Below are 26952 nucleotides of genomic sequence, written 5' to 3'. Positions count from 1 at the left end.
TGCGTGTGACACTTTAAGTGCTCGTCATTATGTAATCCCATACATTTTAACACAATATTGATATTAATGGCATATGTGTAAACATATCATTTGCATTATCAGAAGGTGAATGAAAAACAATCTGGTTTGTTCTGATCTGCCTCTCTCTGTGAGTGTTGCTTGGATCAAACCAGAGCGTTGTGTGTGAAGTTATAGTTTGAATTCGAAAGAAATCGTGAGTTATTTTTGCGTTATCAGCATATTCAAATGATTACCAAGCACTGGGCCTGCAATGCCTGCCATGTTGTGTTTTTGAATAATTTGAATTATTAATAATGTGTGAAATATTAATTTAAAATAACTCTTTCATACACACACACACACACATATATATATAAGACCAGACTAGCTTAAAACGATTTTAATTCTGAACACGTCATGCGAAGCTTTACATTATTTTGACCAATAAGTTGCTACTAGATGTAAATTTGTATTTGATACTTGCACATTACACTACTGCATATATCTTGTATCACTTCTGTATAGTGCAAGTTAAGGAAATGCAGTTTCTTTCTCTGTAAATTTTTATACGATTTCTTTGCTTCTCAGCATATGAGAGTTTTCAAACAGCACAGATGTTGCTTGAGGTTGTCGAACTGAAAAAGTTTCTCAAGGCCTCTCATGTTTTAATTTGAGGTATTTTCTGCATAATGACCATAATGCCTTTGGACACACCATGTTTTTTTCCCCCAGTTTAGAAAATTCGGCCCGTGGCGCCTCTCTCATTCAAACATGAGCAGCCTCAGGCTAACATAATAGGATCTGACCAATTTGGGTCAGTCTAGTAGCAACAAATCTCTAGTCCATTGGCGTAAAGAAAAGCCAAAAAAGCGCAACTGTTTATCAGAAAGCCAGCCTGAAGCACTGTCAGCCCAAGCTCTGGATTAATGGTTAGGCTAGGAGTTAACTGGCACATGTTTAGGAAAGATAACATTAGCCTCTACAAGGACTTTGCATTCATCCCTGAAACTCAGTTGGGTAGCAAACTAAAGTTCAAATTTGTCTCAAAAATACATAAATACTCAAACAAGGACCTCAAACTACCACGAATGAACTCCTCTATTTTACTTCAAAACATGAATGTGGGGGAAATGAGGAATAATGGCGTCAGCTGTACTGTAAAGCTTCATTAAACCTGGGATATAGCATAGCTACTGAAGTGCATAGCCATTCAAAATATGTTTGTAGTCCCATATGCTTGGTGTTGTTGGCCGCTTAGGCCCTGTTCATTCAAGAAACTCTATAATTATAGAGTTTTAATCATGTGAGGACAAGGTACGATAACGAAGCTAAAAACATCGCTTAGTCGATCAGAATCTATTAGCCTAGTTCGAGCATTTAAAGCGGGCGACGAATGAATCAAATTGGCATTTAGTGAGTCGCTCGATCACGGTACACACCGAAATTGTTCGCAGCGGGCAACTTCTAACAAAAAGGACAGTAAATAAGGCGAATATTTACCTGAAATCAATGGTAACTTATACCAGGCTTCAGTGATGTAGCTTTTTGCCGCTTAGAACAGAAAGCAGCGTGACATTCTACTGCAAGAGATATATCCCTAACAGTTTCAAAAGATTATTAAACTATGGGGACACTTTTGGGATGGTCTATGCCCCGTCCCTAGTATGCGGATGAAACGCAAACGACAAAACCACCAGCAGAAGACCTGAACACACTGAATCAGTCCGTGTTTTTGATTCAATGACGTATGTGTCGCCACCTCTTGATGCCAATAGTAAACCACAGATCATAGCTACTAAAAAGCCACTCACGCTTTTATATCAGTTCTAATGTGTTTTAACGAGAGCTCATCATTTTCATCTGCAGTTAAGCAAAGCAAAATGGTAGTTTTGTAAAGAGCGCGTCTTGTAAAACTGGCGCTTATTTTGGGTAAAACCGCGAAAAAGCAATATTTCATACTCTTGTAAGCTAATACTTTTTCCGGAAGTTGCAGAGCTCATACACAAACGCCTTGCCAGGCCTCGCCATCAAAAACAATTATATTTTCATTCAACCTATACTTAATTCCTCAAGAAAGAGTGATGGGCCCATCAGTGGGATATACGCCTTTTTTAATCTTCTGGTTCTTTCATGGCTCGCTCTGTTCTCATATTGATCCTGAAGGCATGGAACAACAGGCCTGTTTTGTATTACGCCTGCAGCACAGGGCGAGCTTTCTAACCTCTCTCTCTCTTTCTCTCGGCTACCCCCAGAAGCTTTCATGTGAGCACAGATTCAAGCTACTTTATGCACTATTACAGTAGCTTCGCCAGAAGGCCTTTCTGATGAACAGATTATTCCAAAGCGCTAGGTCAAAACTGGCTTTTGTGCTAAATAATAACCAAATAGACTACCAAAGCTGGAGTGGTTTGATGCAGATTTATTTCCCGTTTAAGTGTATAGTCGTTATAGGTGCTTTTCGTGATAGATAGCTCGAAAATTTCTAATTAAGCGACAGCGTAACTGACCCTGTATATCGGCTCCTTGGTCTCCCTTAAAGCAAAAGGAAGATTGGGTCAGTGGTTTGCATTATGCTGGAAGCTTCTGCTGATTCAGCTCTTCACGCATAATAGAGAAAGAGAGCATAAGGAAAGAGAACAAAACTTCTCCAAGCGCTCCTGCACGACGACTATGACACAATGCAGCAGTACAACACACACACACACACACATGCACTGCAGCACAACCAATGCAGTAAGCTCGTCTCAGTTCACTATGCGATGTGGACACATGCCAAGGTGCAGAAAATACTGAGTTGTGCCTTTACCAGTCCTTCTTTTTACTTTTTCTTTTGCATTAGTCATACCATAAATGTTTTATTGCACCTTATCACATTGTTTTACCTTGTCTTGATGCAGCCGCTCTGTGTAAAAATGCACATCTCATTGCTGATTTCTTACACTGCTGATGTTTAGAGTGGCGATGCACAGAGCGATAACTGATATCATGTTCGATTGATTCCATTCTTACTTACACTTTTGATTCTGATGTCAGCAAATGTGTCTCTTCTGGTAGTCAAATCAGATGCATTGTATAAGCCATTATGACCAAATTATATGCAACAAACTATGATTCTTAAAGGGATAAATGATCAAGAAGTCACACTGTTGTGTGTGTGTGTGTTGTCTTATTAGCATGAAAGACATAGTCATCACCATGCATGAAAAAAAGTGATTCTTTAATTATTCAGTGACAAAAATAATAGAAAATAAAAATAGCAGCATAGTTTCCGTGGTTTCCAGCAAAATGTTAATTAGCGCAAACTGTTTTTATTGTATTTTTAAAAAAATACAGTGCAGTCCTGTTGAGCATAGAGATGTCTTTCATTAAAATAAATCAATAAACATTACATTAAAAATCTTAATGACCCATTTGGCCACATTTTCTTAACAGTAAAAATGATTAACACATACAAAATATTAAGGTAATTGGGGGTTTAATGTTTACAAAATGTTGCCTTACCTAAATTAAACAAAGCACAGAATACAAACATTGATATTTTGTGTTTTATCATATACCAAATATGCTTTATTAACCTGAGAAACCTTGGTTAAAGCACTTGATTAGCTACAAAATGCTTGATGAAATCACACCATTTCTGAATATAATTCTGTAGGGTGATTTGATATTTATTATTCAGGCTTGTTTCTTTGTAGGGGTGGTGTAAAGTGAGGTTAAATAGAGTCCTTTTAAATTTTAAAGCACCCAGTGCTCTGTTTCTAAAACATCATTTGTCTTTTTGCTGAGTGATGCTGATGAATTTGGAGTATCTACACTTCAGCCTGCTATACACTGCAAAACACTTTATAGCCCTGAGGGTCACTGTGCATGTGTGTGCGTCACAGTTATATTTAGAATATAATTGTTCAGTGATAATGATAGAAATCCCTCACCGCACAGTGTATAACACACACAAGGAACAGGATGACATGCTGGTAATAGCAACCGCATAACGTACATAGCACCAGTCAGATAAATGTTGTAGCTGTTTGTGTTTCAAGATATGTAGCTGCCAGCAGTGACCCTGCTCCAATTATACAGCTAATTATTTGACACTAGCTCAAAGAGGCACAAAGTTACAGGCCTCCCCAAATGAATCCTGTGTGCTGAGTAGTAGATATGAGCTTAAATACATCGATATGTCAATACGGCTGTGCTTTGAGATGAAGGTTTAAATTACATTCGTTCAACTGGCATGCACCGTTTTCCACAGTGAGAACTCATAGCATGCATCGTTGCATCACTTTTCCGTGGATGTTTCATACTAAAACACACAGTTCAAGTTAAAAATAATGCTGCGTTCCATTTGTTTCTGGAGATTTCTTCCGAGTTCGGTAGGAACTTTTCATTGAGCGCCCCCTCAAGTCAGGTTCCAACTCACAATACTATCCAACGTCTACCTGTGGTCATGATACTACGATGTTATCTGTGCGAAATGCAATTTTTTTACAGCTGATACATCCATCTAGGTTTTACGACTTCTGGAACATTTTCCTCTTGGGTGTGACAATGCTTTCTCAAAACTAATTACAGCTTGGCACATTTTTGTGCTTTTGAAGTACCTTCGCACATTTCAGAAAATGTAAAAGATTTAAAAGGTAGACATTTGTACCTTATTTACCACTATATATATTAGCATTTTGAAAGCAATTTTACCTTATTTCTTAAAGTGAAACTTTGGCATACCGACCATAATTAAGTGAACAGAGCACATCAAATGTTCTAATGTGCGCTGAAAAAGTTGGATGTAACTTCGATGTCATGATGAAGGAAGCGTCGCGTTGTGTTCGTAGAGGTGACATAGCAAGCGGCTTGCATTAGCAAAACTCATTAAGAGGCGGATGTTTCTCTGTCCTGCGATCTCTGTGGAGTAGTTAAGTTAGGAAAGAAGCGGAGATTGGGGTGGGGAATTCTTGCCAAAGCCGTCAAATCGGGGAAAAGGTGCCGACCTGCCAGAGAAAGATCCCAGCGAGGATCAGAGAGCACCCAAAGGATGCGCAGTTCTGTAATGAGCTTTGTTCTCCAGGGAGGAACCTTCTCTATTAATGAATATGGTCTGCTATAAAAAGAGCCAGGCACATGGAGAGGAGAGGGGAGGGGAGGTCAGACCAGGGTGTCTGTTGCCTACTTTGGGGGAGCGTTGCCATCATGCCTAGGCAAAAGAGGTAGATGCCAAGGTCGTTCAGTAATTCAAACAGTTTTTTTGCATTTTTGTTTCTGTGGCTCAATTAGTAGGAGTTGATTCTCACAAACGTATATAAACGTATATCCTGAAAGCACTTACCTTTAGGTCAAAGCATGCATGAAAGCAAATTAATTTACCCTCCCTATTATTTAGTACTTCCCTCCATTCAAAAGACTCCGAGTCGGACAGGGCCTTTTTAAATAGCATTTGGGGCATTATGCCAACCTTCTGTCTCGTATTAATAACCTCTCTCAGTTCAGCTCGACGTTTGGAGGATTTACCGGTTTAGCCCTCTGTTTGACTGTAAGCATTGTGTGGGTGTGAATGGATCCAAAACATTTCAGTTTTCCAAATTAAACGTCTTTGTGTGCGTGTAAATAAATCTGGGATTGAAGGCGTCTCTGTTTGCGCGTGCATTGATGTGGTGACTGGATTTGCGCGTTTGCCATCTCTGCCCCGCCGCGCCGTTGTCCTCATGACACACATAACTGTCAGCTGCGATTGTGTTTCCAGTGAACTGGCAGTCGTCGACACTGGAAGCCCCTGTGTTTGTGTGTTGCGCATTTCTAGAAGAGAAGGAGAGAAGAAGAGGAGATAATAGAGAACAGGAAAGACAAGAGACAAAATAATTTACAAAAAAAGTGCAAGGGTGTTCGTTATACGCATGAATACTGCTTAGGTAATAGCCTAGCCAGAAATGAAAATTCATTGTTTTACCCTCACTCTTCTTGTTTGGTGTTAATGATTGATAGCGAACCATCATTGGTTCTTGCTTTTGTAACCAATCACAATGCCATAAGTTTTTCGTTGAATAATGACTTATATTTAGATTTTCCTCACCCAAAGCTACCTTTACTTAGTTCTTGCAGTTTCTCCTGCTGTGCGTGAACACACATTTAAAAATTCTTGTCTGATAGTAACCACGTGTGTTGAGCTTTGCACTGCCCATGAGTAAGTTATAACCTTTATTTCCTCCAGGGTGGTCTTTTGTTTGTGTCTGTGCTCTGACCCATTTATCTGCCAGTATGACTCATTTTGAGCTGAGATCTGCATGTGTTTGTATTAAACTCCCAAGCACTGGCCTCCGTCTCTGGGTGCTAAACTTACATGGCTACCACAGAAAAAAGCATTTACGGCACAGCGTTATAGTTCAACTACAAACTCAAAGGTCAGGAAAGCGAAAGCATAAAACCCATCGTTATGGGCAATACAAAATTTGGTGCATTCATGTCTGCAAGAAAAAGAGTCATTTATTCAAGTACACTGCTTGTCGATTAATCGGTCGGTTAAAAAGTTCCCTCAGAACCAAATACAATTCATAGAAACTAAGCTGCAGAAAAGCATAATTCAGAAATCATCATGGTTATAACATCACAAGCTCGTTTAAATGTTCACATTTATTCAGTAACTTGACCGCCTTGATGAAGCGACACGAGACAAGTGAGCCAATCCTAAAAGAGATCGTTTACATACACAATTCTTAAAGTTACAGTGGCAAAAAATAGCGTGTTTAAATCCAAAGCCACTGTACTTCCACTGGAAATGAATGACTTCCTGCCTGTTGTTTGTTGGATATGGAAATGTGGTTTAATATATTAGAGAAAGATTGAAAATGCTGTGCTGGCCAAAAACAGTATTTGTGTGCAAGTGTGAGAAAGAAAATACACAGTGACGGCAATGAGACAAGGAGGACACCTTATTTTTCACTCAAATGACCTTTAATGTTATAAATACAAAGTTGACAGGCATGGACACGTGAGCCACACACAAAACACACATGTCCGGCCACACGCTTTTACACACACGCACACACACACACACACACTCATGCGTCTCACTTGTTCAGTCTAAGTGCCTCTGCACCAAAGCAAAAGGGCAGCCAGAAGAAAACTATTGATCTTGTCTGCCTGCGTCCTCTTCATTTGTGCTAATACAGGTGATGTTTCACACCAGAGTAAGAAAATAAAACAGCAAAACAAATCAACAACAACAAAAAAAACTCCATAAACATATTCTATTCTTTTTTTCTGTTTTAGTAAAAGATATATGTTACTTAATATAAGTTACTATAGTTTTATTAAATAGACAGAGCTTCTTGCAGAGCTGAAAAGAGCCCTAAATGTTCATACGGTGAGGAGTTTCTTGACTTGGTTTCCTAAACACCAAAGTGTGTGAAGCGTGTGTACTTTCCGCTTCACCAGTCCAGTGCAAAGCTGAATCCCATTACGACAGATCAGATTAAGCCCAAAGCATGAAAGACCATGTTCATAAATGGCAATTTTACATTCAGCATCTGCTTTACTGCAGGACGGACATCGAGGTGCATTCAAGAACCATTAAAGACCGAAGCTGCAGAGAAATGGGATTTCATTATTACTAAGGTATATCGTATATGTACTACATACTGCGATGGGTAAAAAAGCGACACTTCTCTTAAAAATTTAATTATCATCATTTGCTAACCCTTATGTTGGACCAAACCTGTATGCCTTTGTTTTTCGCCACTGGAAAAACACACAAAAAGTTTTTGAGAATTGTTCTCAGTTTTTATTTGGAAGTCAACAGGGTTTCAGTTCAATGTCATTTTGGACCCCATTTATTTTAGACTGCCCATTCGACCCCAGTTTGAAATTTATTTTTCACAGAAAAAAATAAAATCTCGTTTAGTCAAACTTGAGTAAATTATGACAATTTTTTTTTTTTTTGAACTATCCCATTAGAGAAAATTTAGTTTTTGCACTTTTTGGACATGAAAGTCAAAGTGCCATTTTGTAAAGTGCCAAAAGATAACAACAGAGGAGACATGATACACCAATATGTTGACCAGCACAACTAACTGAATGATATTTGGCTACCTTGAGATTATTGCCATATCTGATAAACATTTAAACTTGGTTCAACTAAACCTCTTCTACTAAACTTCCAAACATTTTCTGCTTTCCATAAGAGTGGGCCACTACTAACGACATGATGATCTCAGTTTAGTTTTCTAACCATTCTCACGCCTTCTCCTTATTTTAGTTACAAAATCCTAGGAAGGTTGAATTTGGGTATGTTTTTTTTTGTGTGTGTGTGGAAATGTTACAGACTCAGTGTGTGTGTTTGGCTGTGTGTGACCAGTGGGGTAGGGGCTGTAAATAGGTCAGGGGCCCCCTTGGGCCCCTGTGTGATTCTGTGTGTCACCCCTTACACAACGAGCAGGCAGCTGTCTGAGAGATTCACATGAAATCCCTACTGAATGTGCAATTGTCAATGTACACATAAGCACTTGCATTTAGAGAACGGGCTGCTCAGATGTGAATGTCAGTAAGCAGAGATTAAATGCTCGTGAATATTTCATGTTTTGCTCTTGAAACAACTGCAAAGACTCTCTACTTTCTCTCCTGTCGTAAAACTACTTTGACATTTTGCGAGGCCTCAAAGTCACCTGTTTATTGCTCCTGGAAGGCAGGCCGTGTGTGTATGTGTGACCATGTTATTGACTGATTACATCAGATGCTTTGATTATGCCCCAAGAGACGTCCTCAGAATTAACCGTCCTGGCTGCAGTATTATAAGCGATGTTGCAGAGGAACTAACTTAAAGTGGTGACTCTACTAATTAAGTAGATTTTTAAACAGAAATATGCATGTCTTGCCTGCGCTACTTGCTGGAAAAACATTTGCATGGTTGCCTGGTTCTTTTAACCAATGGTTCATTAGCATTTTATGTTTAAAATATTTTTACAGTTAACTACTGTAATATGCACTGCATAATGGGTATTTTATGCCATTTGCAGTACTTTATTGTATATGGGAATTTGCTGTACTTTACTGTATGCTCAAAAGCAGTAGTAGCATTATATTGTGAAATGAAATTATGAAATTGTGCAGGCTACTGTAAATGGGCATGGTTACAGTAACTTACTGTCAATAGGGCTGCCTTGTAAAAATTGCAATAAAAAGTTTAACAGTGTAACATATGATTATGACTGCAAAGTTATTATGATAGGATTTCACATCTAATAAACCTTATGATATCTAATGATAAGTAATTTTAGCCTTTAAAGGTATTTCTTGCAGGAAGCATGCCTGTAATTTAGTCATTCTAAATTATGACTGGTCTGTAGTTTTTATAAACTGCAGTTTCAAAGTAGCTGCTGAAACACTGATTCGGATGTGCACCAATAGCACAAAGACACAAAGAGGGGAGAAAAAGAGAATAACTGATAAATAAAAGTTTTCAGTCTGTCAGAGATGATAAGAGGCTGATCCGGCTCTGTAGAGTGTGTTTGTGAGCATCAGCGTTCTCTTCCTGCTCTAAGCTGTTGTCACACTGCAGTCGAGCCTCCGCTGTGTGTTACAGGATGCCAAGAGCTCAAGAGGGGTTATCAGAATGGAGGACCTCTCACACACACCGAGCAAGTATTTGGCAGGGAGGTGATCTGACTACACTAAATTTCCCAGTGAACTGTCCCACACCCCATAAAAATGATCAGTGACCTTATGTGTGGGACTAATTTGGGAGATGACGTTTCAGGCTGGAAGAATGTTGCCCAAATGAGGTCATAATGGCATTTGATGATGCACCATACGCCCAGGGTCATTGTGAGAACATATAGTGCTGAGAGCAGCTGTCATTCTTCTGGACTCTGATCGATAATGGGTTCAAAACATGGATTCTTTCTCTTCACAAGTATGCAGCAGACATTTCAAGAGAAAGGTTGTGTTTAGATTTGATCATAATCATGAAAAAGTGTGTATATATATATATATATACTATATATATATATATATATATATATATATATATATATATATATATATATATATATATATATATATATATATATATATATATATATATATATATAATAGAGAGTAAAATGTCAAGCTGTCTACACTCACCCAACTGCTAATGGGAAAATCAACATGATGCTTAAAGTGGATGAAAGCATTGTGAGTCAAGGCAGAGCAAAGTCTCTAAGCTTTGGTTCCCAGTGAAACCTGTCATCCGCTCTGATTTAGTCCTCCTCTTCCTTAAGACAGAGGAAGATGGCTTACAGCAGCCTTTATGGCATCACCCTCACTAAACCAGCACTGCAGAGATACGAAAAGAGGAGGACAGTGTCAGAACAGAGCTATTACTGAGCAGCTACTGCAGAAGAGAGACAAAAAAGAGACTAGATGGTATGACTGGAGTTGAGTTAAAAAGAGATACAGAAGAAGGGGAGGAGATGAGATTCGAGAATGAGACAAAATAAGATAATAGAGGATATATGGGAAGATAAAGCGAGGCGAGCTGGGAGATGAGAAAAGAAGACAACAGGCACGAGACTAAATTAGACAAGACAAATGACAATAAGAGAATAGAGGCAAAGCAAAGAGCAGAGAAATTAGACAAGTAGTGGAACATGGAGACATGAGAAGTGACCAAACAAATGATGAGAACAGACAAAAATGAGACCAGGTGAACCAGAAAGAGACAAGAAAAAGACTGAGTGAGGAGGAGAAAAAGATGAGACAAGGAGAAGGATGAGGAGAGAACAAAAAGAGAGAGATGAAACAAGCCAAGACAAAATGAGGATGAAACAAGATGACAAGACAAAGGACTAGGAGGGTAGAAGAAAGAGACATGACGAGGAAGACAGGAGACAAGACAATAATAAGATGAGACCAGGCACAACAATCAAGAGAAGAGAAGAGAAGAGAAGAGAAGAGAAGAGAAGAAGAAGAGAAGAGAAGAGAAGAGAAGAGAAGAGAAGAGAAGAGAAGAGAAGAGAAGAGAAGAGAAGACAGAGATGTGAATGGAAGACAAGGAGAGACTAGATGTGACAAGACAACAAGACAAATGATGGAACAGAAAGGAGACATGATAAGGAAGAGAGGAGAAGACACAAAAAGAAACAAGATGAGATGAGCCACAAAATGAAGAGAAGCTATGAGATGTAACACGACAAAGGAAAAAGAAAAGAGTGTTTTAGCGTCTCTCCGTTGGGAAATTCTGCAGTGCTTCATGCATGATGGACAGAGCGTGACGGACACACCTCTGCAGACAGCAAATCAATCCAGCAAATCTAAAGTCTCACAGAATCCCAAATTCAGTCCTGTGCGAGACCTGCAGTCTGCAGCACTGCCTCTGGTCCCCAAGCTCCAATCCTAAACAAAAGTTAAAAAAAAAGAACTAAGATCAATATTATTTCCTAGACTTTTTACTAAAGGCTGAACCAAACACTCCTTAAATCAGCTACTCTCTGCACACAAATCTAATTTGAATCTCTTCTGAGCCTTCTCCCACACTTTCATTTTGTTCATTGGCACATCAAGAATGTATGAGAAAAACTTTGAGGCAGTGTCTCAAATCCTAACTAGAATGCATCTACACTGACAGGGAAAATGTATAAAAGCTTTAGGTGCGCAACATCTTGTACCTAAACCTAACTACCTATAAGGCATACTATGATGAACCTTTTTATGGGTAAATAAGGTACAAAGTTGTTGAGGGACAAGTAATCTGAGAATGTACAAGGCCTAAATTGCTAATTGTCTATCTATGGAGATTACTGATAAGACACAACATTCAAAATTGGTCATGGGTTTTTTCCCACTTCAAATGATGCTATCATTAACTATTTTTTTTGTCAAGTTGAATAAAGTTCACCTAAAACCCAAAGGGGATTTCACAGGCTAAAAGAACTTTTAAGGAGTACTCAACTCATAGCCTGATTTGAAATTGCTTGGTTTACTTAGTAGAAACTAGCATTTCATACAGTGCACTCTCAGAAAACGTGCAAAAATGTTACCTTTCGTTGTACAACAGCTTGTCACCAGTATAGTAACGTCAATGGAGGTGAGTAGTACCTAAAGGGTTCATGTTTATTACTGCTCTACAGCCCCAGACCCACTGTATGATTTTTGGTTTTGATTTGCATCGTGAAACAATCGTGGCGATTTCTGTGGCTCCTACCAATGCTCTTTCATCGTACAATGAGAGGGGTTCAAAAACGGCAGTTGTCATGGTGTTGCGAACAAAGATAGTCTATGATACAGCATGATCATCATGTAGTGGGTTTAACTGTTACGATGCACATGTACTGACCAACCAATAAAAATGCAACATGAAATAAACGCATGGTGCTAAAACATGACACTCAAACTCTTGTTCCTTTCTCTTTCACCGCTCCAACATTTTGTCAGCTTACATATAAAAGTCACGACCACTAAAGTGTGATTTATCATGCTCTTTTTGTTTACCACTAGCACATGCTGATGACATTTTAGCCAAGTGTATTAGATCCATGTCACACAGTGTATCACATAATGATCTTATAGGACTGCTAAAATCGTGCAGTGTGTACCAGGCTTTAGGTACCAGTTTGCACCTTTTAGAGGTAGATAAGTAGTCCCTCAATGGACTCTGTTCCAGTGGCAAGCTGTTGTATCGCTAAAGTTACAACTGTTTTCATATTTTATCAAAAATGATCAAAGATATCTATTTTCTTGTTATTTGTTTTGCCTCCCAACCACCAGTGTACTAAATTAGAAACTGCTAACTGATTAACTTGCTAGCTTACAACACGCATCCTTTGAGACCCAAATGTACATGTGACACCTTTCAACTTTCCAATTTTCCACAAAGCATTATCTAGAGCCACAGATTAGCTTAACTAATAAAAGCTAATGCTTAAAATAACGTTAATGACCACTGTGGGTTCTAGCTGCATCTGTTTGAAAATTGTTTGGTGCGTACCACATACACTCCAGCCTCTATTTTTAACGCTCTGAGGTTTTGTTTGTACATTCACAAAGAAGTAGCATGCTGCTAGTTCATTAGCGTTCTGTTTGAGAGAATGCGTGCGAGTATCTCTACAGATCTTCCTGACACAGGCCACCCCTGCTGCATTGCTGATGGTGCTTGCGGTTTTGGAGCTGAGCAGACTGCAGTGTTGTGGCACTGTTAGTGCCTGGAGACTCAGATAAAGTCCTGCTCTTACGCTGAACTTGACTATCGGATAGCACTAGGGCTCGTCCCATTTATCACCTGTTATATTACACATTAATATTCATAGAGGAATAAAACACCAATACAACTCCTTCCCAATTTCTCTCTTCTTCTAAAGGGCGATGACATAGTCACGCATGATTACTCTCAGAGTTCACGGCAGGTGAAAACGGCACACACTGCAGCGTGTTGCTATAAAATTTACTACCTCTGCTGTCCACCTTTATATTGCCATGGTGCTGACATCAGCATAATTCATTCGACCTCTACTGTTTGTTTCTGTCACAACATTTTTAACAGTATTTTCCTTTATGTTTTTGAGGAAGTCTCTCCAGGTATTTCCTGGCTCAGCTGTAGACATGCACTTCTGTTTCCCTGAAGAGTCTTTCTCAGAATGGGGTTAACACTTTCAAAATAGTGCTGATCTGGTGATATCTCGCTGTAACCAGTAATCTGAAGCAGCCCACCTTCTAACGAATGAGAGAGGACAGAAGGAGAGAAAGAGACAATGAATGAGAACGAGGTTAGATTGATGTGCCGACACACACACATTCAGTCGAGGGTTGTGACCTGAAGTTGAGACTTTAGACAGACCAGCTTGTAGGGTTTATAGACTTCAGACTAATTTTCAACCGGGTTTAGTGAGCATGTGCACGTTTTAAGGCGCATTATGTGATTTCTTCACCGTTAGAGCCAGTAAGTTAGATGTCAGAGAAGTTGCAGAGTTGGATCATTTTGGCTTGAGAGGGTGTTTTTATAAGCCACTACCTCATAAGGGCAACATATAATAGGTTAACTTTTAATATTTTTTTTTATATACTGGAAACTTTGATGTATATAAGTAATAAAAACATTATAAGAAACATTAAATTGCTCAATTCCTGTCACTCTTCTCGACTTCTCGACTCGTCCCATCAAAGCAACACTGACTCAACCACTGGTGTTAGTTTGAGGTGAAACTGTCTGTTTGACTGACCAATAGCAGATGGGATGGGAACCTCTAATTCGGAAAATGCTATCTCAATTGAGTTGAAATATTGAAATATGATTCCTATTATCATTCTCTTGCATTGACATATAATTTTCTTTTACAGTCACCATTTTGCTTTAGGGGCTTTGTAGATGGGAGTGTTTTGGAAGAAGAAAGGTTGTATTTCTGTTGGGTTCCACTAGTTGTGCAGAAGTGACCCGCTGAGGCTCTTAGGAAAATGAAAACAAGAAGTCAACAGAATATTAGCTATAGAATATATAGATTGTTAAAAGCAGCAGCTGAGATATTTTCCAGAGCAGCCCAGACCAGAAGCATTATTCCCTTAAGCTCTTTAACCCGTTACAGATGGATTTAGCAACCCTCAATCACGCAACACCCCAGAATCAGCTTTCCCTCTCTGCTAAAAACTCCAGAGATGAGAGGATGTGCCTGCTCTACACATCTCTCCAAAGTTGAATATAGGGATAAAACATGCCAAGACAGATGGGCGAATCTGCTAGAAGAGTAGTGTCAGCTTTTGTATGTGGTAATTCAGGAGTGAAACTGCTCCTTTTTTAACTAATCACCATCAATCCAGCATCTCGCCACATGCTAACCGTGTTGGTATAGTGCTCAACCATAAAGAAGTCACAAAAGATGCTGCCATATGCCTGGAGAAATTAACTTTGTGTTATTGCAGCTGACAGAAACCAGTTCGGTTCAAAACAAGATATTTGTGTACAATTTTCTAATGATCATGGCAGCAGTAATTCATGCACTGATGGTCAAATAATGGAGAATAGCTATAGACCCAGACATGCTGTGAGGCAGAGAGCACTGTCAGCGTTTTAAAGAGACTATTCAGGTGTCTGGATTGCAGTGGTAATGCTGCAGAGCAAACTATGCCAGATTGTAGTAGTCTGCTGAATCCTGCACAACATAGACGATGAGGAACCGTGCTGAAACAAATGTCTAAATGTGCCATTACCATAATTTCTTAATGGAATTGTGTTAAACAACTAAAAAATGCGGGCTAAAACAACACTCTCGGTGGGAGCGATTCCCTCGAGTGCTGATGGTGCAGTGTGAAGAGAGAGGGTCACTTTAGCTCTGCCCTTGAGTGGCATGATGTGGTAGCCACAGGAGGAATCACATTTGATTAAAAAAAATTAAAGCCTTGCCAAAATTGCAGAATGCTGACATATTTTATTCTCCCCCACCTATAGCGCAGCGACCAGCCACACGCACTCACACAAACTCACACACACTCACATGTTTCCCTCTATTGCTCTCAGTATCACCTGGAGGTGTTATTGCTGGACTGGTTACATCTTGTGTGTAAGGCTTTTCGGTGCAGTGCATACAGGCTTACTGAGATCAATAATGTCCTTTCCAATACAGGGCTCAACAATAAGGGCGGTACAATGGCCGGGGCCCAGTGAGAATGTTTTCAGCCAGTTCACTTGCCCTGCTGGTACACTGTATTCATATTAACCATCTACGTGCGGTGTTATGCCTTCAAATTTAATCATTGGGGTTTTTTCAACATTTTCAATGTTGAAAGCAGTTAATGCTACTCTGTATTCTTGTGAAAATCGTAACACATCTGTTTTTTTTTGATCAATTTGATGCAGAATACTGTTATTAAAAACATTTATCTTTATGGTAAAATGTTCAATCGTTATTGTTCATCAGTATATATGTATTATTCGACAGGGTGAAAACTACTAACCTGACAAGGCAAGCGAGAAAAGAATCCTTATTGTAAAGCCCTGCAATAAAATTTGATCAATCCATCTTTTGAGCAGTCAGTCAGTCTGTGACCCCTGAAAAAGCATTTTCAGCCTTCCATGGAGTTGTGCAGACAGTTTAGAAAGAGTCTTCCATCTTCTATTCGTTCATTTCACACTGCATGAGTCTGGAGAGACTGCCTTGTATATCCCCACTTATATTTTCCGTTCTTTGACCTGAGCTAGTAAATAAAAGCTGAGATAGGTTACTGGACAAGTCTTGAGCCTCTCTACCTATCTGTCTTCCCGCTGTCTTTTCTCTTTCTGCTGTCTCTCTCTTAAGTGTGAAACACAGTGTTGTCACTCTTCCCCAGTTACATTACTAACACTGGGTAGAGCGTTGTGTGTGTGAGAGAGCATTATTTCTACTCTTTTAACCGAGACCAACCCCTCAGATCTGTCAGAAACAGCTGAAAGTTCACCGTGACCCTCTCAACTGTCTGAGTCCACCGATAAGAACCTGTCTGTCCTGCCCTGCTCTTCTTCGTCTTAATCTAAAACTAAGGTTGACACATTCTAAAAAAGTGCACTTTAAACCTCTTTATAGTAAAGAAAACTCCTTCGCTCTGTCCGCAGCTCGCTGTGTGTTCATCAAAGATTTCCCAGCGTCCCTCTGTGCTCTGGTCACACCTGCATGCCTGGTTTGCTCAGGTCCCGTTGCCGTGGTTACCCCTCCTCCTCCACTTCCTGCCCCTCGGGTGACCGTCTCCTCCTCTCGTCCTCGCTGTCCAGCTCCTCGCTCTTCCTCTTGCTGTAGCGCTCGTACAGGACCATGAGGCGCCCATCACCCAGGCCGACACCGTCCCGGCGCTGAAGATGGTGGCCGATGGCGATGAAGAACAGGTAGTCCCAGTAACCCAGTCCCTGGTGGCACTCGATCGCAGCTGCATGCCCACCTCCGCCAGGCGCTGACCCAGCATGTCCGGCCCCTGGCACACCGTCTGGCCCTCATCTAGAGAGGAGAAGACAGAGGAGAGGATGAGGATGTTCTTCCTAGTAACACAATATGACCCCTTTAAAGGCGTATAATGCATTATAATTATTTATAACTTATGTTGTAATAAATCATATCTTCTTGTAAATAATTCTATTCGCATTTAAAACTTATAGTGTAACAATTTATTACCTGTGCTTACAATTATTCGTAAGATTGTACAATGCATAATTTAAGGCATTAAAACTACTTTTATAATGCATTATATGCAAAGGCTTTAAGTAAGTGTTATCAAATGAAAAATGAAGCAGCTGTCAACATTTTTGAAAGATAAACTTAACACTGCTGAAAATGTTAAAATATAATAAAATGTTCTTGAAAAATAATATAAAAATATTATATTACAGTTATTTAAACCACACAATTTTAATACAACTTTACAATATATATTTATATTATTTTTATGTATTTACATATAGAGAAATATCATATATACTGCTAATAGCTATTATCTGCTATACTATGTTTCATATAAATGTAGCAGTATAAATTAAAATATACAAATACACAAACACACACACATAAACATACGTTTTTAAAAACATTTTAGATGTAAGTACAATTACTAAATACATTACTAATACTAAAACCTGAAAAACAATGTTTACTATTAAAAATGCTTAAATTCTGTTTGTCATCTTTTATTCTGACACAATTTCATCCTCTCTGTCACTTCCACACACACACACACACACAGTGTCTTGGAGTCCTCCAGCAGTGGCCGTGAGGAGGAAACAGGTCAGTAACCATCATCCCCATCTTGAAGTCCAAGCCCAGCAGAGCATCAGCCTGTCAGCTCAACATATCAGCCTGACAGAATGAGCCACAAACACAAACCCTGGCTGAGACTTAGGCCGGACACAGCTCAGCTTCTGTGACCCTCAGCTCCTCATTACATACGGTGGGTACAAAATCCAGCTAAAGACTCATCTTTTCTTCATTTGTCTTTTTGACATTACACTCAATATCTTTTGTCTTATTAACTAACGTCTGGTCGTTTGGCGATGTGAGTTAGGAGAAACGATGCCGCTTCACCTTTAATCAAAAAGCACTAATTCCTCCATTACAAAGATGAGAGGAGACTGAGAGAGAGCAGGGGCGGCAATAAGTCACCTCTGGGTTTGATTGTCCTGGAGAGAGTCCTGCATTCAGCAGAGATTTAATGAGCACCTTGACCAGCCAAATGTACTTCAAATCTCAGTGTTCAGTCATTACGAGATGACATCGCATTTCATTATTTTTTAATTAAAAATAAAGCCAAAAAAACGAACCGGCGCGAATGCAGAGCAGGCAACAGTGAAGCACGACAGGTCTTTAGATAAAACTTTGTTCGCATTTATTGAACTTGGATGACCTTTAAACCAAGTGTTTTAAATGCTAGTTTCACGCCTAGTCAAAACAACTATGAGGAAGGTGTACAGTGATAGCAAGGTTTAAAACTGTCCATAGATTACTGTCCAAAAATGTAAAGTGCTGATTAACTTTAACCACTGAGCGTCCATGGCATTTCCATTCGCTCTAGATTTACTGAATCTGTTTTTGTGTGTTTGTTTCCTCCTAAAATTTTCTACCTATAAAAGCCTATTTCGGCCACTGAATAAAAAAAAAAACGATTATTGCAACTTTTTAGTGTATTTCTCACAATTCTGAAATAAAAAAAATGATTAAGCCATAATTTGGAGTTTAAAGTTGCAATTATGAGGAAAAGGGTCAGAATTGTGTGATATAAACTCCCGATTGCGGGTTATAATGTCTAAATTTGAGGGGGAAGGGGAATCATATGTTCTCAGAAGTGTATGTTAATATAATCCAAATTCTGATTTAGAATTCACAGTTGCAAGTATCTACCATTAATGTATCTACCATTAAAATATCTCTTGAATAGAATTTTTGTTTCGCATGTTCTTTATTTTAAATGATGCTACCTGTTTTTCGAGGTGGAGAACCACTGAACCCAGCTGTATACATCATTTTGCTTGTTTTATTTTGCTTGATCTCATTCTAGTTCTAGCTGAAATATGTTTATTGGTTACAAGAAATGTGAGAATCAATTACGTCCAATGTCATTACTTGAAATCACGAAGAAACTAATAAAATTGCGGCATCTCTTTTCTGTGTAGATTATGAAAATATTTCCCAGTAGGATCGGTTTTGCAATTATTTCAGATTCACGAAAACCTTACAATCCCTCAAACATTTCATTGAGGCTTCTCTGCCTGGGAACGTGTGCACAAACAAAACCCAACATCTGAGCCACCTTCAATGGAAAAGACCACCTGGTGCTAAAGACAGGGATTACAGGTAACTAATCTTCTCCCCATACAAAAAGCAGACAGACATTATGCAAGTCATTACGATGATTAGTGTGTCCCATACCCTGTGAACTGGGCCAGGAACAACCACCTGCCCGGCAGAGACACGGTGACCTCTGGGCTTTATTGCTGTCAGGTCGGTCTGCCACTACAGTCGAGGTTACATCAGGACAAACAAGGAAAATGTGCAACTATCCGAGGCTCTCTGTGCTTTTATATTAGCCACGTCTTTCAGATTAGATTAGATAGTAATACGATTATTAAAAGAGCAAGTCTGAGCTTTCAGCGCCCTTCAAGATTCAATCAAGGTGCAGAGGGATTCATTTTCAGCCCAAACAACACGTCTTTCTGGAGGAGAATTTACAAAAACATGTCCTGCTATTAGTCCTCTTAAATGTTCATTTCATACAATAAAATGTTGGTAAACGATACTGATATAGCTGCCTATGACAATAACCATCATGACAACTCTACCCTCCGTACGTGACAATATTAAAGTGTTTGGTCTTGGTGAAACAGATCTACTGTGCCGACTTTCTTTACATCCGCCACATGCTGCTGTGAGCATGTAAGAAATACTGCTGCTGAACATATAACACATGGGAAATTACCCACGGAGCTCCCCATAGCAGATCTATACAAGTGGAGCTGGGGAAGGGGGAAGGTTTCTGAAGAAGTGCTGCAACTGCTACAGCAAGCACTAGCTGTCACGATCGTGGTTTAGCGAGAAAGGAGCTCACGGCAAGTGCGTAAAGCTTAAGCGGATTTAATCCAATAACGGGCAAAAGTAATAATAGATACAGGCAGGCAGGCAGAACATAAACCACGTATGTAACCTTGACGATCGGACAAACGTGAACTCAAAACACACAGGACTAAATACACAACGTAATTGACTAAACTAACAAGACACGGCTGCAGACAATAAAGACAATTAACTGGAAGGCACACAGGGCACATGGCACGAGACAAAAACAATAACACAGTCCTGAGACGTGACACTAGCGAATATTTAAATGTTGAGAAGTGAGCTCATTGGCTGAAAAGAGCCAATCAGCTGCACCATGTGATGATGTCATTATGAGAGTAAAAAAGACCCACCATCTAGAGAGCTAAAACTATATTTTTAAAACTATCCTTACTGTTATCATTCTTCTTGTGTTTAATATTAATGAAAGAACTCTCTTATACTCACCAAGGCTTCGTTTATTTGAAATGTAATTTAAAATGTAATTTATTTAATGCACTGCTGAATGTTCTTTGTCTTTAGTGTCACATGATCCTTCAGAAATCATTTTAATGCTGAGCTGGTGCTCAAGAAATGTTTATTATTAACAGCTTTGTGCTGTTTATTTTATTTTTAGTAAAGAAAATTAAACAGAACATTTGTTTGAAAGCAAAAAAAGTGCTTTCGACGCACATCCAGTCACATCAAAATATGTATTTTTGTTTACATGATATATATGCGTGTACTGTGTATATTTATTATGTGTATAAACACACACACATGCATGTATATATATTTTAACAAAATATATTATGTTTATATATTAAATATATTTATACATGCGAATACATGTGAATTTCTGCGAATATATACAGGCAAATATTTTCAAAACATATGATGAATGTGTGTTTACAGATACATAACACACACACATATATTATCAAAACAAAAACATTTATTTAGTATCGATTAATCATAATTTGACAACACTAAAATAAAAAAATTATCCCTTTTGATCTATTTAAAGCACATTTAATTGCACATTATTGCTGTTGTTGTTATTAATGATAATAAAAAATATTATATATATTATTATATATGGTAACAGACAGAACATTCCTTTAGACCACAAATCTGGAGATACACTTGGCAGCACATTATAAGCGGCTTGCAACATTTTCCAATTAGCTCCATAACATAACAGCCTTCCCATAAGCACATGGCCGAATGAGGAGCCTGCAAGTCTCTGCTCTGTCACGCACATCCATGCGTCGATTTAAGCGTTCGTGAGACCACTCGAGTTCATCCTGACAGGACATTAGATTGCATGAGCGTACACACACGAGCTATATTTGGCTGTGTTTCAGGCACATGCACTAGGGCTGATATGGTTTGGTCTGACAGGAAGCACCGTGGTGACAGAAATGAATGCGTTTCTTAATGTCATCGTCGAAGCCCTGCGTGGATCAGAGATTAACACAGAAAGCATTTGCAAGACGCCAACAGAATGTGACACTGAACGGACCTCGACGCCCTCAAATAAATCTCACACACACACACACACACACAAACTCGTCTCTCAAAGCCCTGCCCAATGTATGACCTTACATCGCATCCCAGACTAGAGGGGTTTCTGTGTGTGAGGACACAACGCTCGCTCTCATTATCGAAAGTCCCATAACCATAACTCTGTCATTTATGTGTAATCTGTCCTCCTCCTTCTATGATTAGCCTCTCTTTCTCCTTCTTTTTCCCTCTCTCCATCCATCCTTCTTTTCTTGAGGGCATATTAGTTCAGAGCGCGGTCTCTTGCGTCATCATCTGTGACACACACACGCTGAAAGAGGCCGATTGCTCATTAGATTGCTCAGAACGTGTCATTACAGAGATAATCTCACTGTGCCCGCCGTCAAATTACCCACAAGTCACCGTTTCCCCTCACCCCAGAGGTACAGCGATTTTTCTTGCCGTTTTTGACGGGACATTATCACAGCCCTGTGCTATCTGTGTGCAAGACAGAGACTATGTAACACACGTACAGTATATGCAGAATAATTATTATTAATTTCAGCAACGGTTTTAAGTCAGTTCTTTCTATCTTTTGCTGTGGTGTGTCAATAGAAAATATCAGTTTACATTACCAAGCATAAACAGATTTGCTTTATAAATTGACTATTATTAACTAAACTAAATCAACATTTTGTCTGGCCATCCTTTGCATTTAAAGCACTTGCAAAGCATAGTATTTCAGGGAGCTTTGCAGGATGAAAAAACTGTTGTAATCATTTTTGACCATTTATGACTATATTTGGATTGCATTCTCAATCCTTTTGCCCACATATTCATTTGTTCACTTTATGAAAAATGTTTAAAAAAAAAAAAGTTTTTTTTTTTTTTTTTAAAGCACAACTTTAACAATTTTCAAAAAATTGCGTTTTTCGACATTTTAAAATGTATTAGGAAAAAATATTATTTTATATCAAAAACAAATAAAATCAAAAACACTGATTTTGATATTTTGTGTTCTGTAAGTCTCTTAAGCTAGCGAAGGTTGCATTGATTTTATTTCAAAATGCAATAAATATTATCATGTATATTTATTGCTTTTTGTAATAAAATCAATGCAACTCTCTAACTTAACAAGACTTCTACAGAACACAAAATATCAAAATCAGTGTATCTCTAACATGGGAACCAATTAAGAGGCATTTCATTTTCTTACAAAGTCATTACAAAAGACAGTTATGCTTCATCAGCTTTGGTTAGTAAAATGTACAGTGGTCTTATTTTAACGTGATCGGCCTGGGTTCGAATCCACCTCATGACAATTTTTTTTCTCCCTTTTTAAATTTAAAATCAAATCAGAAAGGCATTTATTTTCAACAAAAATCTAGGAAATGACCAAAAAGTTGAAAGTAAAGTTTTGGGTAGGGTTAGGGGTAGGCATCAGGCTTTTTTGTTCCAATAAGCCATGGCATCTATTTAATAAATCGAATTAAAATGAACATTTACGCTCTGTAAGTTGCATTCTGTTTTATAATGTACTTCCATACTGAGGTGCAGATAACTGCCGCTTGCAAGGAATATAATTAATAGCGCAAAAATCCTATTTGCGCTTAGTTTCCCTTTAATTATTCTTGAAACCAACGATAAGACCACAACAAAAGTCATGCAATTTAATCGTTATAAATAATGTGTTGAGTTTATGTTGTGTCCGCTTTATAAATGTTCTCTGCACAAAGAAGATTTCTGAGGATGATAAAGATGATCAAGCGCGACCAAGGGGCATCCGCAGCATGCAGGGTTAAACCCAGAAGCCCCATCTTTAAATGTCCCATCAGGTTCTTGGAGCAAAAAGCGAAGCGGGGTATGCTGCTCTGCTGAGGAGCCGGGCAGAGGGGAACTGTTTTAGTGGAACACGCTGCATGGGTCTAATAGCAGCCAGATAAATCTGAACAGAGAGTGACATCCTGCCTACTCATACAGCTTCAGTCAGCTGTAGTAATTATGGTCTCAGAAAGGGGTCACTCCCGGCAATGCCACGGGGGACAGTCCTGTCAGATATGCCTCCTTCAAATGACCTGGGCACGCGAGGGTAAATAGAGCTGCAAATTGGAGTGTGAGCGTCTTGTGATGGGACTGTCCGTCTTCACAGAGCTGCATACTCAAAGCGAAGGCTCAAACACAGCTTCCTGGTGCTCAAAAATGTCCTTTATAACCAACTGAACTCTTATGTTATTAATCGTAATGAGGTTTTGTCACAAATTTGTCACTAAAATATAATATACATACAGCACTAATCATAAACGATCTCGTTACTTCTTTAGAAAGCAGAATGAAATCAGTCATTTTACATATGCATTCAAATTTTAAGTTAGCTCATTCACTTTTAGAAACGCATTTATTAAACACATTTAAAATTATGTATATTTTCTTATTTATTTGTCTCTATTTAGTCTCTAATTTAGGTTAGCAGGAGAGCACACACTTGAGTATAAAAGGTAAATAAAGCGTTTTAATCTACTTAGAGATGAAAATAAAGCGATATCATTAAAGGCAGGCAGGCAGGATATAACCACACGCACATAAAGATGAGATCGGACAAACAGAACTGAAACCACAGGACTTAAATACGCCGGGTAAATCACTAAATTAACTACACACAGGTGAAGACAATAAAGACAATTAACTAAAGTGGGTCAAACGGAACACATGGCAAACGACAAAAACAATAACAAAAAGTCCAAAGGCGTGACACATAGCTATTTAAAATCATAAAACAAATTTATAATAAAAAAACAATTAATAGGAATTCTAATGAATGGCTTTCTGAAGATGACGGTAATTAGACGGTTCACCTTTAATTATGTAACTGTGTTGTTACTTGTTATTGCTAATTAGATTTTTGGTGGTATTTGCCACAATGGACTGAAAAAGAGCGTTTGACTCGATAAAATGTAAAGTGCAAGATGAGTCATTCATTTTTTTTATTTCGTTTTTTTACGTTTCTGCTTTGTCAACACTATCTCAGACCCACAGAGTGCCTAATGGGACATGGTGATGGGAAAAATATGGAAGGGGAAAAAATCTCTTTTTTGAAGACAAAACTAATTCAAGTCCTTACCCGACTGAGTTTGAGTAGGAGATGTTATTGCCGTCTAATATTAATTTTATCTTGTTGCTTATTTAATTTTTTAATGTTACAGGAAATGGATTCGACCATATTCAGAAAAAGTCCAAAATGTCTAATCAAAAAATGTTTTTTGGGGGGAATGCGATTGCAAAAACTAAGATTCTCGGTGGGATGCAAAACTTTTACAAACGAGTGCAAAGTGTCTCGTTGGGAACACAAGACTGGTGAACAAAACATTTGTGAATGAAAGTACAGTTTCTTGTGGAAATGCCAACTTTTGTGAGTTAGTGCATAGTTTGAGGAAAGAGACACAACATTCTTAGAGGAACTCAAAACTTCTGCAAGTTTATCTTGGACTGCAAACTTGTTTTGAGAGATACCAAAATCATTTTAAATACAATTTTTTTCCTGTCCCATTTTTTCCATTACTATATATGCCCCTTAAACTCTGTGAAGACCATATATATAAAACAGACATGAACAGAAGGTTACATAGTTCCCACTTTCCTGCTAAATAACCCCAACTAAAACCAGCATAAGATGGTTTTAAAACCAACTACACTTCCAGCTTAAACCAGCTTAGACAGTTTTTGTTTCTTAGTTTTTGCAGGGCTTGATTTAAAGTAGTGCTGTCAAATGATTAATCACGTTTAATCACAATTAAAGCTTTTGTATATTATCCATATAATATATATAATATCATCCATTTATATATTATCCATATATAAATATACACATATTTTATTTACATGCAATTCATATATATATATATATATATATATATATATATATATATATATATATATATATCATATATCTCTCTCTCTCTCTCTCTATATATATATATATATATATATATATAGAGAAGAGAGAAGAGAGAGAGAGAGATAGATACATATAATATATTTAACATATAAATATATTTTTAAATAAATATATAGATATATATATATATATATATTATATATATATATACATAATAAATATGCAAATACACATATATACACACATATTGTATAAATTATTTGATAGCACTACTTTAAAGTACCCTTTAACTTTTTACTTGACTAAATGGGCCAGTATAGCATCTGAATAAATATAGTCCTATCTAATTTTTTAAAACATGCACACATACAAAAAAGTGTATCCTCAGGGTGCTGGAACCGTTAATTGGTACGGCCAAAAAGCGTACCCTCAGCCTAATTAGATCATTAGTACTTCATTATTAGTAGCAGAAGGATGTGGTGATGCTAATATTGCAGTCAAAGCTGTCGCATACCTTCACACACACACACACACACACACACACACACACACACACACACAGTGTATCAGAGCGAGATCTGCTGTATCTGTCAGCTCCTTACAGGAAACAGTCCACAGATGGCATACTGTCTACAGGAAGCTTTCATCTTATCATTATTTTTATTATACACAAACACCTGCTACCATGATAGAATATATATAATGGAACATCTGCTGCCGTTTGCAAAAACCTGATTAAGTGTGTCAGACAAACGCCGCTCTTATCGTGACTTGTTTTATCATCAGCAGTTCTTTCAAACACTAATTATTTTAGGTCTCTGGAGCCGCGATGGTTTTTTTTTTTAAAAAAAAACGTTATTGTTATCGGACATAAAGTTCTGGAAAGGTGCAGGAGGCAGGTCTTGAAAGAGACTGAGTCATTATTTCATTTCGGAGACATACGAACAGCAGGTGACTACCAGACAGAGAGAAATGATTTCAATAACCATCTGTTTTGACTGAGACCCGATGAGTCAAATTCATTTCATCAGTGTTTTTCAACTTTTCATCAGGGGACTTCGACAATAAAACTCGGAAAGGTCTCTCATTTGTCTCATCACGCGATCAAGCTCACTTTAAAGGACCGTTCATCTAAAATGAGAAATCTGTCTTCATTTGCTCCCTGTCGTCTCGTCCCAAACCTGCGTGACTTTCTGTGCTCTGTGGGACACACAAAAGTAGTTATTTTTGGGGTGAACTACGGCTGAAGCAAACATTTCTGCATTCAGCGATGGCTAAGGTGCCACAGTGGTGTTAATTGCTGCGAATTATTCAGTTCTGTCTTGTTTTCAGTGACACTTTTTCTCAAGGTTAGCGTCGATATCGCTGAGTGTGCAGCGTAGAGACTGTAAAGAACGCCCCGCGGCTTTACCGTTAGTCTCGTTTCAGCCGCTGCTTTGGAAACACAGAATGCGCCGTCAATATAAGAGTGTGCATTAAAAAAAAAATGCTGAATCCTTTTTAAAATCTATTGCGTATATGTTTAAAGATCTATTATTAAAAATCTGCTTTTTTTGT

The 26952-nt window shown here is 38.3% G+C and overlaps 1 protein-coding gene across 1 annotated transcript in view; it reads right to left on the bottom strand.

Annotated features, from left to right (window-relative positions):
* Window positions 1-26952, bottom strand: part of LOC122324529 (leucine-rich repeat-containing protein 52-like) — a 106671-nt gene that overhangs the window by 62608 nt on the left and 17111 nt on the right. The gene's annotated exons all lie outside the window — the stretch shown is intronic.

The sequence above is a fragment of the Puntigrus tetrazona genome, chromosome 20 (assembly GCF_018831695.1).
Source record: "Puntigrus tetrazona isolate hp1 chromosome 20, ASM1883169v1, whole genome shotgun sequence".
NCBI lineage: Eukaryota > Metazoa > Chordata > Actinopteri > Cypriniformes > Cyprinidae > Puntigrus > Puntigrus tetrazona.
The sequence above is the reverse complement of the archived record's forward strand: the minus strand, read 5'-3'. Positions and strand labels throughout refer to the sequence as shown.